At 50.6% G+C, this 14,761-nt stretch overlaps 1 long non-coding RNA gene across 2 annotated transcripts; it reads left to right on the top strand.

The window, feature by feature from the left end:
- The first annotated feature begins 3,493 nt into the window (after positions 1 to 3,493).
- Positions 3,494 to 14,161, top strand: LOC142825864 (uncharacterized). Of its 2 annotated transcripts, none has more exons than XR_012900201.1 (3): positions 3,494 to 3,684; positions 6,403 to 6,559; positions 10,171 to 14,161. It is a non-coding gene; the product is annotated as an uncharacterized LOC142825864 (long non-coding RNA). The 2 variants fall into 2 exon arrangements; XR_012900200.1 differs by having other exon boundaries at positions 3,506 to 3,684; positions 10,369 to 14,160.
- The last annotated feature ends 600 nt before the right edge of the window (positions 14,162 to 14,761 follow it).

Below are 14,761 nucleotides of genomic sequence, written 5' to 3'. Positions count from 1 at the left end.
GGCGTGAGCTGATACCTGTGGGAAGCCAGCTTTTAAGTCAGCTTGTCACAAGAGGGCGCGGTTGTACAGTTGATCAGCTCCCCACAAGCATTGGATCGGCCTGTTCCCCCACCTCTGTGCTGCTGCCTCTGATACAAAGGAAGCAGTATGGTGGAAGGAGGCAGGCAGGAGCTGATATGCATGAGCACTGTGTGTGGTGGCTTCATGGACCCACCGGTCAAACCCCTTGCTGCCTCTTCTAGAGGCAAGAGGGGGAGACAGGAGCTGGTGCTGGCTTCGCAGAGCTGCCTGCCTGCCTGCCCACGCTGCTGCCTGTACCTGAGGAGTGTGCAGAGAGAGGGCGTGACAGTCAGACGGGGCCATGGCAGCGCGTTCCTGCATGGAAGCATTTGGCGCGGCGTGTGGCTTTTGCAGGGGCACGTGTTCGTGACGTATTCCAGTCAGACGGTGTCCTGGCTGCAGTGCCAGGCAGATCCTAGGGTCCCACTCCTGGAGAGCAACACCCCTCCCCTCCCCAGCCGGAGCCTGCAATGGCCCAGACAGTCTGAGAGGGCCAGAGGGAAGAGGCAGGCGGGACAGGGACTCGGGCTCAGGGCCCCACCCGTGACTGCAGCAGGAGCTGGCAGACACTGAGATGGACACGCGCCCTCTCAGGGGGTCTCTTGTTTTGACAGTTCACACATGGCAACCCCACTCCGTCTCCCATGATGCACTGATGTGGGCGGGGAGATTGTAACTCCTTGGCGCGTTCTGGCACGAGGCAGGAGCTGTGCGTCGCACATCCCTCACGGGGCAACAAACAGCAGTCACGTGGGCACTGTGAGCTCTCACAATGTAGCGTCATGCCGGCACGTGTGGCGCGGTGGACGCCCGCACCCCGTCCCACGGACCGGAAGTGACGTTTGCTCGGTCCACGGCCTGACAGCAACCGACTGGGAACCGTGACCGGAAGGTGTCCAGGTACGTGCTCCAATCGCGCCCCCCGGGAACAGGGCTCGGAGTCGATTGGGGGGGATTTGAGAGCAGCCTTCAACTTCCTGAAGGGAGGTTCCAAAGAGGCTGCAGAAAGGCTGTTCTCAGTGGTGACAGATGGCAGAACAAGGAGCAAAGGTCTCAAGTTGCGGTGGGAGAGGTCCAGGTTGGATATTAGGAAAAACTATTTCCCTAGGCAGGTGGGGAAACACTGGGATGGGTTCCCTAGCGAGGTAGTGGAGTCTCCATCCCTAGAGGTGTTTAAGTGTCGGCTTGACACAGCCCTGGCCAGGTTGATTTAGTTGGGATTGGTCCTGCCTAGCGCAGGGGGCTGGACTTAATGACCTTCTGAGGTCTCTTCCAGCTCTGTGGTTCTAGGATTCTGAGAGAGCGTCTGCACTGGCATGTGCTCTTACGCAAGAGCATCCGTGCCAGTGTGGACGCTCTCTTGCGCAATAAACTCCGATGGCCGTTTTAACCATCGGCCTTTCTTGCACAAGAAATTCCTGTTACCTGTCCGCACTGGTCTGTGCCGGAAGGACTCTTGCGCAAGAGGCTTCTTCCTGAGCAGGAGCATCCTAGTTCTTGCGCCAGGAGCCCTGGTTGTACACAGGAGAACGTCAGTTTCCTTGCGCAAGCACACACGGCCAGTGTAGACAGGCAGCAAGTTTCCGCGCAAGAGCGGCTGCTTTGGCGCGAGATGGCGCCAGTGCAGACACAGCCTCAGTGTTTTCAAACCGGACGCAGCCGAGGCAGCCCCTCCCCCCCCCCCCCCAACCCGCCTCACGCTGCCCCGCTGCACTTTGTAAGGCAGCAGCAGCAGCAGCATCTGCCTGTCCCACACAAGCCCGCTGGGCAGTTGGGTGTCTGTGTGGGGGGGTATTTGGTGGGGGGAGCTGACTGCTGGGGTTTGGGAGGAGCAGAGTGGGGGGGTTGGGGAGGAGCAGACTGCTCCCTCCACCAAACTCTTTATTCAGAGTGGGGGGGGTTTGGTGGTGCTGGAGTAGACTGCGGGGGGGTTGGGGTGGAGTAGAGTGCGGGGGGGCAGAGTGGGGGGTTGGGGGGCAGACTACAGGGGGGTGTGGTGGGGGGCAGAGTGGGGGGGTTGGCAGGTCCTGACGCCACAGGACAAGCCGGCTGGGCAGTTTGGTGGTGGGGGGGTCTCTGAGACGGGGGGGCCGAGGGGAGCAGGGAAAGTAGCCGCGGTGGCTTGTGGGAAACGTTCCGTGCCCCAATCCGCAGCTCCCATGGGCTGTTCGATTGGGCGGGAGCAGCGGAAGTGACATCACAATCCAGCCACTGATCCAGGGGTTGGTCTCGCGCGGTGTCACGCCCAGCGTGAGCGATGCATCCTGGGAGTTGTAGTTCCCACAGTGCGGCCTTCCGGGGCGTGTCTCAGTCCGCCCCGCCCCAATAATAGCCACGCCCCTCTCGCCCAGGCCGTCATAGCCACGCCCAGCATGTTCCAGCCTCTCCCCGCCCCCAACTGCATCGTAGGGCGCCCCGCAGCGCTACTCAGGCCCCGCCCCTGTCTGCCCCCGCCCCGCGGTCCTCAGCCCCCCCTCCTCTGCACAGCCCCCCCTCCGAACTGCACCCCCCTCCCCCACCTTCCACCCGTCCTGCATCTCCCGCTCCATTTTACACCCCCCACCCAACCTGCACCTGTTACCCCCCCCAGGCCATTCTGCACCCCCCCCCACCTCCAGTGCATGGAACACACCCCACCCGACCTGCACTCTCCTCCCACCCTCTGTGCACTCAACACCTCAACCCAACCTGCACCCCCATTCTTCTCACTCTCCAGTCCATTCAAAACCCCTAGTCCAATGTACACCCCCATTTCCCCGCTTCCCAGTCCAACCTGCATCCCTAGCCCTATCTGCCCCCAGTGCATTCAACACCGTCAGCCCCTTTCATCCCATCCCCAATCCATCCCACCCCCAGTCTAACAGCACCCCCACTCCTTCTACCTCAGCCCAACCTGCCCCCCCATTATCTGCGCTGCAGCCGATCCGGCACCTCCTTTCCCTCACTTCCCCAGTGCATTACAACACCCCCCAGCCAATCTTATCCCTCATGTGGGCCCTCCCTCGCCTCAACCATATTTTTATCCTTCCTCTCCACAATGTCAAACCAACATGTCCCCCCAGCCCCTTTCTCCATTCATGGGGTCTATCAGTCCCCCATTTTGCTCCCTGCAACACCCCCCAGCTCACCCCAACCTGCGCCCTATTCCTTCCCATCCCCCGTACGTGGGACCTCTCACCTCCCTGTTGGCTTCCTTCCCAAGCCGCACACCGTCCTCGCACACCCCTATCTCGCCAGGTCTGCGACCTACCAGCCTCTGTGACTCAGAGACCAGGAACAGCTAACAGGAGAGTTTGGAGAGGGAGTTCTCCAGGAAAAAGAGGAGTAACGACGGGACCCTTGTGGTAAGTGGCTCTCTGGAGTGTGTGTTTGGGGGGGGGGGAATTATTTGCAGTGTGCTGAGCTTGTGTTTGTCTGTTTGGTTGGTTGGTTTGTTTGTTTGTTTGAAGGTGCTTCTAAAAGGTTTGAAATCTAGAAGCCTCTGTTAATTGGCTGAGCCTCAGGCAGGGGGAGGGGCTACCAGAGCTATATAAGCCTGTGACTCAGCGACTAGGAACAGCTAACAGGAGAGTTTGGAGAGGGAGTTCTCCAGGTAAACGAGGAGTAAAAAACGGGACCCTTGTGGTAAGGAGTGTGTGTTTGTGTGGGGGGGAGTTATTTGCAGTGTGCTGAGCTTGTGTTTGTCTGTTTGGTTTGTTTGTTTGCTTTGTTGTTTGAAGGTGCTTCTAAAAGGTTTGAAATCTAGAAGCCTCTGTTAATTGGCTGAGCCTCAGGCAGGGGGAGTGGCTACCAGAGCTATATAAGCCTGTGACTCAGCGACCAGGAACAGCTAACAGGAGAGTTTGGAGAGGGAGTTTAGAGGGCACTAGTGACTTCTGGCCTTCTTTAAAACATAACTCTTAGAATAATCTATATTCCAGAGGTTTAAAAAGAATCCCAGTTTATACTTAAACTTATTCATTAGAAAAATGGAGACAGAAGCCCAGCAGCAGAGTGGGGGCTATCCTGTTTATTGTGTCAAGTGTAAGATGTATGATTACCTGCCCTGTGGGCGGGTGGTGTATGTGTGCACCCGTTGCAAGGAGCTCCTGACCCTCAGAGACCGAGTTCGGGCTTTGGAGGCCAGAGTGGCTGAACTGGAGGAGCTCAGAGAGTCAGAGAGCTATGTTGATGAGACTTTCCAGGACACTGTAGTACTGTCCCACCTCCAGTCTGAGAGCCCCAGTGCTCTTAAGGAGGATGAAGGTCTCAAGGGAAAAGAGCATTCAATGGGAGCAGAGGGAAACCATCCCGTAGTTGGGACCCTCCTCCCAGAGGATGTTGCGGTATCCTCTCGCACTGAGGATACCTCTGAGGGGGAGGGAATGCCAGTTAGGAAGAGGCAGGTGTTAGTAGTGGGTGATTCGATCATTAGAAACATAGATAGTTGGGTTTGTGATGACCAGGAGAATCGTATGGTCACTTGCCTGCCTTGTGCGAAGGATGCGGATCTCAAAGATTTTGAGGAACAGCTAGCCAAAAACTCAAAAAACATTTTGTTATTTCTTTTTAAGTACATTAGAAGCAGGAAGCCTGCTACAAAACCTGTGGGTCCCCTAGATGATCGAGCTATAAAAGGAGCAATCAAGGAAGATAAATCCATTGCGGAGAAACTAAATGATTTCTTTGCTTCAGTCTTCACGGCTGAGGACGTTGGGGAGATTCCTGAATCTGCACCGTCCTTTGTGGGGGATGAATCGGAGGAACTGTCCCGGATTGAAGTGTCATTAGAAGAGGTTTTGGAACAAATAGAAAAACTTAATGTTAACAAATCTCCAGGACCGGACGGCATTCATCCAAGGGTTCTAAAAGAACTCAAATGGGAAATTGCTGGGCTATCATCTGTGGTTTGTAATCTATCCTTTAAATCGGCTTCCGTACCTAATGACTGGAAGGTAGCCAACGTGACACCAATATTTTAAAAGGGCTCTCGAGGCGATCCTGGCAATTACAGAGCGGTAAGTCTAACTTCAGTACCAGGCAAATAAGTTGAAACAATAGTAAAGAATAAAATTGTGAGGCATGTAGAAGAACATAATTTGTTGGACAAAAGTCAACATGGTTTCTGTAAAGGGAAATCATGTCTGCATGTTTGTTATCTATTAGAGTTCTCTAAAGGGGTTAAGACAAGGGGGATCCAGTAGATATAGTATACTTAGATTTTCAGAAAGCCTTTGACAAGGTCCCTCACCAAAGGCTCTTGTGTAAATTCCTTAGCCACGGGATAAGAGGGAAGGTTCTTTCTTGGATCGAGAACTGGTTAAAAGATAGGAAACAAAGGGTAGGAAAAAATGGTAAATTTTCAGAATGGAGAGGGGTAACTACTGGTGTCCCCCAAGGGTCAGTCCTGGGACCAATCCTTTTCAACTTATTCATAAATGATCTGGAGAAAGGGGTAAGGAGTGAGGTGGTAAAGTTTGCGGACGATACCAAACTGTTTAGGATAGTCAAGACAGAAGCAGACTGTGAGGGACTCCAAAAAGATCTCACCAAACGGAGTGATTGGGCAGCAAAATGGCAAATGAAATGTAATATGGATAAGTGTAAAGTAATGCACATCGGGAAAAATAACCCCAGCTATACGTACAGTATGATGGGGGCTAATTTGGCTATGACAAATCAGGAAAGAGATCTTGGAGTCATCGTGGACAGTTCTCTGAAAACTTCCACACAGTGTTCAGCAGCGGTTAAAAAGGCAAATAGGATGCTAGGAATTATTAGGAAAGGGATAGAAAATAAGACCCAGAATATCTTACTGCCCCTGTATAAAACTATGGTACGCCCACATCTTGAATACTGTTGAGAAAGTAGAAAGGATTATACTGTAAGAGAAAGATGAATTATGCTGTAATAATTGAATAAGTGAAAGGAATACTGTTGGTCTCTGAACAGGAAGGAGAAAAGTATGTTAATGTTGTTTGTAGGTAGGCAGATCAGAGTGCTAGCCAGAGTTAATAGGAAAAGGAACATTAGGTGTTAGGGAGAAAGCAATTGAGATGGACAGGAGATATGGACTGTGTGATTGATGTGGAAATGAAGATACTTGTCTAGCCTCACACTAATTATGTGACGTTTTGCCCCTCTTTTAATCCTGTTAATTTTGGCTTTCTTTTGACTGTATAAATCAAGGGGTTTGAACCTTGAATGGCACTCACATTTTCTGAGTGCATTTAGCAGAGCAGCTTTGCTAATAAAGAGAGCGGTCTGACAAATCTGAGTCCTTTCTGACTTTGACAATTTGGAGGTCCCACCGAGATGGCAACCGTCTTCGCTGGAACTGTGTGATCCCTGACTGTCTTGCAGAATGACCGTGGTAGCCGGCACCTGGGCATTTGGCCGGAGCAGTTCTCTGCCAGAATGGAAAGGTGCACAACCACAGCGAAGTCTACGCCATCGAACCTGTTGGTTCCCGCTCTGTTCTGGTAGGGATCCCGGGATCTAACATCAGGACTCTGATCAGGTAATTATTTCGATGTTTTGTCCAGTCTGAGGACTGTCTTGTCTCTGTGTCTATCCGTCTTCCCTGTGGTGTGAGTGAGTCTGGGAGCCATCTCTGTCCGGGGACTGGCTGACCAAGGGGCTCCTGTCCCCGCGGTCTGTGTGACTAGAATCTGCACAATCGCAGCCGCACCGCACCTTGGATAAAATCCTTGGAGTGAACGCAAGGGCGATGGAGGCAGTAGCCTGTGGGCTTCTTTTGTGTGTTGCACTGGGCACCGCTCTGACGAACCCGAATTTCCTCCTTGTGTGATTGGTGTATGAAGTCCTCCTGTATGGGTAAGCAGACGTCTAAGCAGGGATAGTTCCCTAAAGGGACCCCAGCTCAGTTTATATATTTTAGAAAGGGTCCCGATCCCTGTACATTTCTGGAAAAATGATCTAGATTGACTCTGGGGATCCCAAAACTCAGTGGCCACTGTTAGGATCTTGGAACAAAGACCAAGTGGACGTCTTAAAAGACAAACTTGGCCTTCCCAAAACTGAATTGGCTAGAGGAGAGGTAGATTGCTTCATGCAGTGGTGGAATGAGGCAAATCTTAGACGGACTGAATCGAAGCTCGCCTCCCTTAAAAATTCTAATTATAAGTAAAAAGCTTTATTGGAAACCTCCTCTCCCACCACCAGACCGAGCGCTTCCCTTTACCCCGTCCTCCGAGAAGACTCAGACCAGTCCCACTTGGAGCTATAAACCCTGGACCCACACGGCGCTCCACTCAATTGTAAAAGGTTTTCCAAAGCCCCAGGAAAACCCTACCAAATTTGCAGAGGAATTTTTGCTAGTGTGCAATGCCTATGAATCCTCTGAAGCAGACCTCCTGCAACTGTGTAAGCTACTTATAACCCCTAGTGAGCAAGAAAAAAAAAATGTTTCCTGATAGCAAATTGGCCCACCACTGAGCATCCTTCTAATTGACCAGACACTGGTCCTGACGCTGCCTACTGGAACAAATGTAAGAATCAAGCTAAGTGCCTGCATGAGGCCATTCCCCAAGTATGGACTCCAAAAACCAACTGGACGGCCATACATTGCTGTAAACAGCAACAGAGAGAGAACCCAGGGAACTATCACACCCGACTGACTGATGGGGGGGGTGGGGGTTTCTGCAACAGTCTGGTATACAGCGACCGGGTGAAAATGGACAGGGCACCCTGGCGCATGCGTTTGTTAATGGCCTCCTACCTGCTATTAGCAGTATGTTAAAGCAAATAAGTGTTGGATGGGAGGCCAAGACCATGGACAAATTGCAAGCAGTGGCAGAGCATTGCCACAGCACTCTAAAAGGGAAAGAGGAGCAGTCCTCACAAAAGCTAATGGCTCTGCAAATACAGCATTATTCAGGGCAGGGCAGACAGTACCGGGAATGGGGAGGGTACCAAGAACAGGGATGAGGTCGGAGAAGGGGTCGTGGGACTGGGTTTTTGGGATTTAGAGGTTTCAGCTCCGGTCATATTCACCCTGCGGGAACAAGACATTATTGTCCCATGTTCCAGTGCCCTAACACCCCTATCCTCCCAGTTCGAAAGGCTGATGGGAAATCATGGCTGTTTGTTCAGGATCTTCAAGCCATTAACTGCATTGTTGTACCCACCTTTCCTGTAGTCCCTAACCCAGCAACTATTCTGGCTTCTATCCTGCCAGATGCAACTCATTTTACTGTTGTTGATCTGTGTTCTGCTTTCTTTTCTGTCCCGGTTCACCCTAAGTCCCAGTATCTTTTTGCCTTTTCTTACAAGGGGCAGCAGTACACATGGACCATGCTTCCCTAGGGGTACACAGAAAGCCCGTCTTACTTTTCCCAAGCATTAGCCAGAGACCTCGTTGACCTGGTCTTCCCCTCTGGGTCCACATTGGTCCAATATGTAAATGATCTACTCCTCTGTTCCCCTTCATTATCTGCCTCAGAAACCGGCTCTCTAGTGCTTCTCACTGCCCCCACCTTAGGGTTACCTAACTACTCTAAGCCTTTTACTCTTTTCTGCCACGAGCAATCTGGTTGTGCACTTGGGGTTCTTACTCAGGAGCATGGTGACAAAAACCATCCAGTGGCCTATTTCTCTGCCACCTTGGACCCTGTTGCCCAGGGTTTACCCCCCTGCCTGCGTGCTGTGGCTGCTGCGGCACGCCTAGTCAAAATGGCTGAGTCCCTTGTCCTCTGCTTTTCTCTTTCTCTCATGGTCCCCCGCTCTATAGAAACTCTCCTGCTACAATGTAATACAGCTCACCTTTCCTCCGCCCGCCTCACTAGGTACGAACTTTTACTGCTTTCGGCTTCGCATATCACCATAAAGCGCTGTTCTCAGTTGAACCCTGCCACTCTCCTTCCTCTGTCTGATGACGGTGAACCCCACGACTGCCTTGCAGCTGTCTCTGCTGTCACCGTCCCGCGCCCCGACCTTTCTGATGTCCCCCTCTCTAACTCCGACCTTGTGTTCCTGCTTTCGAGATAGACAAGGTCGTCTCCTTGCAGGATATGCTGAGGTATCACTCTCTGAAATCCTAGAAGCTGCGCCGTTACCTTCTGTGACAGCGCAAGTCGCTGAACTAGTTGCCCTAACCCGCGCTTGCTTTCTGGCTGAGGGGCACTCCGCCACCATTTATACTGATTCTCGTTACGCTTTTGGGGTTGTACATGACTTTGGCACCCTCTGGCAAGCTCGGGATTTCCTTACCTCTGCTGGTACCCCTATCAAGAATGGCCCCTACATTGCTGCTCTCCTGTATGCAGTTTTACTCCCATCTGCATTAGCTATTGTTAAGTGCCCTGGCCACTCCACAGCAGATACTGATGATGCTAAGGGTAATGCTGCCATAGAACCTTCCCCCGGTGCGTTTCTCGGTTCCCTTTCTGTTTTTGTACCACCGCCGTCCCTTTCTGACCTCACCCTGCTCCAAGACTCTGCCCCAGAAGCAGAAAAAGACTCCTGGGTCGCCCCGGGTTGCTCTCTCTACCCCGATTCCCGTCGGTGCTCACCTACTGGTACCTTTGTGGCCCCCTTTTCACTCTACCCCTCTCTGGCCGCCCTGCTTCACGATGTTTCGCATGTCGGAAAGGAGGGGATGGTCTCTGCTGTAACTAAGGCAGGATGGTGAGCCCCACATTTCAGCTGTTTTGCAGCCCACCACTGTACCGCCTATACCACTTGCCAAAGCTACAATGTTGGCAAACCTATAAAGGTAGCTCACGGGTTCTGGGGCCTGCCCCAAGCACCGTTCTTGCATTGGCAGCTTGATTTTGTACAAATGCCTAAGTGTCAACGATATGAATTTATTTTGGTTATGGTATGCTTATTTTCGGGTTGGATTGAAGCCTTTCCTTGTCGCAAAGCTGATTCACTGTCTGTTGCCAAATGTTTGTTAAATCATATTATGCCTGCAAAAGGAATTCCTGCCACTCTGTCCAGTGACCGGGGTATACATTTTACTGGACAACTTGTTCAGCACCTGGATCGTGTGTTACATGTCACACACCTGCTGCACTGTCCCTACCACCCACAGAGCGCAGGTGCAGTTGAAAAATGAAATGGTGTGATTAAAAAAATAAGCTTGCAAAAAATGTTGTGACTCTACAGGGTTAAGCTGGCCAGCAGCCTTACCATTGGCCTTTATGGAAATTCAATCCACCCCATCCCAAAGACATAAATTAAGTCCTTTTGAAATTGAGAACAATGGCTACCATTACTCCAGTCTCAGACTTGAACTTGACTCGCAATATACTCCTTCAGTACTGCAAGGGACTAATGCAAGCTGTAAGTCACTTCCATTCACAGGTTCAAGCTGCCTGGCCGACGGAACCCACCTCTGATGCCTGCCACGCTCTCGAGACAGATGATTGGGTCTACGTACGACACCACCATCAAACACGCCTTGGAACCCCGGTGGAAGGGCCCGCATCAGGTGCTGCTCACTACCCGGACGGCTGTTAAGCTATCCGGCATCGCAGCACGGATACAGGCTTGGCAGTGTAAGAAGGCACCACCCCCTGCGGACCAATCATCGCCTCAGGACCACGCAGAGTCAATTTTGACTCCAGAAGAAGACTTAGAGGAATAGCCTGCAATACCTTACAACCTACGTTCGCGTAAGGGTTGCCGGAAGCAGACGAGGACCAAAAGGAAGGCCCAGGAAGAAGCAGTAGTGAGCCTAGCGCCTGCTGCCTGGTGGACATAAAACCGTGACTGCGGTTCCCTCAGCTGAGGTTGCCAGAACCAAAAGGGTCTTGCCTCCAACATGTGCCTCTGGTGGGGCTTGTTCCTCAGCCACTGGTGTCTTAAGGTCTGGGGAATCCACAATGACAATTCTTTTATCCACCAGCAAGTATGGATCGCTCAGCCCCTTAAGATCTCTAATTGCTGGGTCTGCAACCCAATCCCAGCCGACTTGCAAGCTGGTTCCTGTCTTGGCAATCCCACTTAATTCCCCAGGCCTCACCGGAGGACCTCATCCGTTTAACAAGACATGGAACAGTAATGACACTTGGGAAGTAGTGGGAATCAATGTGGGAATCAATGTATCTAAATGGATAAGTGTGGAGGAGGGAAAAGGTCACTGGTGTTGGGTGTGTAATGGGACGGGGCTGAATCTGGGGAGGAGCAGTTGTCTAAAATCGGAGAATGAAATCACTCTCATGCTCCCCCTACAGCCACCCTAGTGAGAACAGTACAATCTTTCAATGCCATGAAAATAACACCACTCCCCGTAAGGAGAATCACCATGTGAGAATCACTGCGGGACAAAAGCCTATACTGCGTTACCAGTTAAGTGGTCGGGTATCTGTTATCCGGCCCTACTCTTCCCACAATTCTGAGCATTAGAGTCCTTCCCACGAGAACGCCTCCGTCATTTTAGGTGAAAAAGAAGGCACTTGTAAGATGCCCAACAGTATGTGAATCGCATAAGCCCCTTAGCTTGGGAAGAGACTATTGGTGGTTCCTTTATCCCATTTGGGGGAGTAATACATCATGCAAAAAGACTTCTGAGGTTACAAGCAGTAGTTGAAATCATGGCAAATGAAACTGGAGAAAGTTTAAGGGCCCTGGCCAAAGAAACAGGAGCGATCCGACAGGTGGCCCCCCAAAACCGTCAGGCATTGGCTATAGTTCTGGCAGCAAAAGGAGGGACCTTAGCTCTCATTGGCAAAGAATGTTGTGTGTATATACCTGACAACACCAATGATGTAATAGATCACGCTAGCCACTTTTGGAACAGATTGCGTACCTTCCCCACGAAGAGCCAAGTTCCCTGTGGAAATGGCTAAGTAACTTGTCCAATTTCTCTGGCGTAGGAAACTGGTTGTTTCAGGGAGCCCTGACTATCCTATTTGGGATCTTAATGATTTTTGTATGTTTTCAGTTAATCTCCTGTTGTATCCAAAACTGTGCAAGACATGTCACACAGCTAGCTACCCCTCACCAGAGTGCTAATCTGATGATTTTAAATATCACTGATGAACAGGGAGACAAAGAACAGTTAATGTACGGAACCCAGTAATTGTTGGTCATAGGCGTGGCTTGACCAAAAGGAGGGATTGTGAAGGTAGAAAGAATTATACTGTAAGAGAAAGATGAATTATGCTGTAATAACTGAATAAGTGAAATGAATACTGTTGGTCTCTGAACAGGAAGGAGAAAAGTATGTTAATGTTGTTTGTAGGTATGCAGATCAGAGTGCTAGCCAGAGTTAATAGGAAAAAGAACATTTGGTGTTAGGGAGAAAGCAATTGAGATAACCAAGGAGACATGGACAGGGGATTGCTGTGTGCTTGATGTGGAAATGAAGATACTTGACTAGCCTCACACTAATTATGTGAAGTTTTGCCCCTCTTTTAATCCTGTTAATTTTGACTGTATAAATCAAGGGGTTTGAACCTTGTATGGCACTCACATTTTCTGAGTGCATTTAGCAGAGCAGCTTTGCTAATAAACAGAGCGGTCTGGCAAATCTGAGAGTCCTGTCTGACTTTGACACTGTGTACAGATGTGGTCTCCTCACCTCAAAAAAGATATTTTGGCCTTGGAAAGGGTCCAGAAAAGGGCAACTAAAATGATTAGGGGTTTGGAACGGGTCCCATATGAAGAGAGGTTAAAGCGATTGGGACTTTTCAGTTTAGAAAAGAGGAGACCGAGGGGGGATATGATAGAGGTCTATAAAATCATGAGTGGTGTGGAGAGGGCAGATAAAGAAAAGTTATTTATTAGTTCCCATAATAGAAGAACTAGAGGACACCGAATGAAATTAATGGGTAGCAGGTTTAAAACTAATAAAGTGTTTCACGCAGCGCGTAGTCAACCTGTGGAACTCCTTGCCAGAGGAGGCTGTGAAGGCTGGGACTATAACAGAGTTTAAAGAGAAGCTAGATAATTTCATGGAGGTCAGGTCCATAAAAGGCTATTAGCCACAGGATAGAAATGGTGTCCCCGGCCTCTGTTCGTCAGAGGCTGGAGAAGGATGGCAGGAGACAAATCGCTTGATCATTGTCTTCGGTCCACCCTCTCCAGGGCACCTGGTGCTGGCCACTGTCGGCAGACAGGCTATTGGGCTAGATGGACCTTTGGTCTGACCCAGTACGGCCGTCCCTATGTTCTTATGTAGATGGTATCATGAGTCCACGAAAGCTCATGATCCTATCTACATTGTTTGTTAGTCTATAAAGTGTTGTTTGTTGTTGTTGTTTTTTTCTTTTATTTCCAGATGCTATGAACTAGCATCCCGTGGCTACCTGTCACCCCTTCAGTCATGACAGCATTTTAGTGTTTAAGACGGTATTATCTAGGGTTATTTTTAGTTACTACTTATGCTTAAGGCTTTTTCCGCCTTGTGTCTTTATTTGGCTCGAGTACTGTCTTACAGGCTCATTGCATTATTGCCTTAGATATAAATTAAGCATCACCTAGCAAATTAGTCCTGCAGGCACCAGTGCTAAGGGGGACTGGAAGTTCTTACTGTAGTCTCTAATCCAGCGTTTCTCAAACTGGGTCGCAAGCCCCAGGGGGGTCGTGAGCAACTTGGGGGGGGGGGTTGCAGCTGGATTGGGTTTTTCACTTGTGACCCCTCTCCCCCGGGCTGTGAAGAGCGGCAGGGCGGCGGAAGGCAGCTGCCAGCAAGCCGCACAGCGTGGCTGGGGCCATGGGACTTCAGGAGCGTGGCTCAGCTGCAGGAGGCGGCAAGGCAGCGGGAGAGTGGATGCGGAGCAGAAAAGAGGCACAGAGGAGAAAGAGATGGGGGAAAGGAGCCTGCAGGGGGGGAGGGCGTTAAGGACTGCACGTGCCATGAAGGAACCCCAGGAGGGCAAGGAGTCTGGTGAGAAGGGGGGGAGGAAGCGACCCAGGGCAGTGAGGGTGGGTGGCCACACAAATTCGTTTAGCATTTTAGGGGGTGGTGGTATCACGAATGTCGAGAACCCCTGCTGTAATCCATGTTCCAGCAATCACTTACATGAGTTTAACATCACATTTTTATGTATGTTTTACCCTAGAAATACACAAACCTTTTACTTTGGAAATAAATCTAAATGCCTAGTGTTCTGTTCATATTCTTTTGCACGGGTGTTGCAGTTTATTCATATTTAAGAGCTTCTGTTTTAATTTATTGCTCACCATTTTAGAGTTAGATGTTATCACTGACTTTTTAGCTGTTCTGTTCCCAGCACTTATCAGCTCAGCGGTATTGCTGGCTGGTTAGGGGCTAAGCTCACCACACCAGATTTAGTGGTTTTCTCTAGGAATGTCAACGTACAGACGACTACACGATTAACCAATAAGCCTGAAGTTATTGGTAAATCCTGTCGATTACACGCATTCTCCCCTCTCACCCGCTGTCTGTCAGAGGCAGCAAGGAGGGAGGAGGCATTAGCTGATACCTATGGGAAGACAGCTTTTAAGTCAGCTTGTCACAAGAAGGGAGGTTCCAAAGAGGCTGCAGAAAGGCTCTTCTCAGTGGTGACAGATGGCAGAACAAGGAGCAAAGGTCTCAAGTTGCGGTGGGAGAGGTCCAGGTTGGATATTAGGAAAAACTATTTCCCTAGGCAGGTGGGGAAACACTGGGATGGGCTCCCTAGGGAGGTAGTGGAGTCTCCATCCCTAGAGGTGTTTGTCGGCTTGACACAGCCCTGGCCGGGTTGATTTAGTTGGGATTGGTCCTGCCTAGCGCAGGGGGCTGGACTTG

This window comes from Pelodiscus sinensis, unplaced genomic scaffold (genome assembly GCF_049634645.1).
Source record: "Pelodiscus sinensis isolate JC-2024 unplaced genomic scaffold, ASM4963464v1 ctg60, whole genome shotgun sequence".
In the NCBI taxonomy this organism is placed as follows: domain Eukaryota; kingdom Metazoa; phylum Chordata; order Testudines; family Trionychidae; genus Pelodiscus; species Pelodiscus sinensis.
Note: the sequence above shows the minus strand (reverse complement) of the source record. Positions and strands in the feature narration are given on the sequence as shown.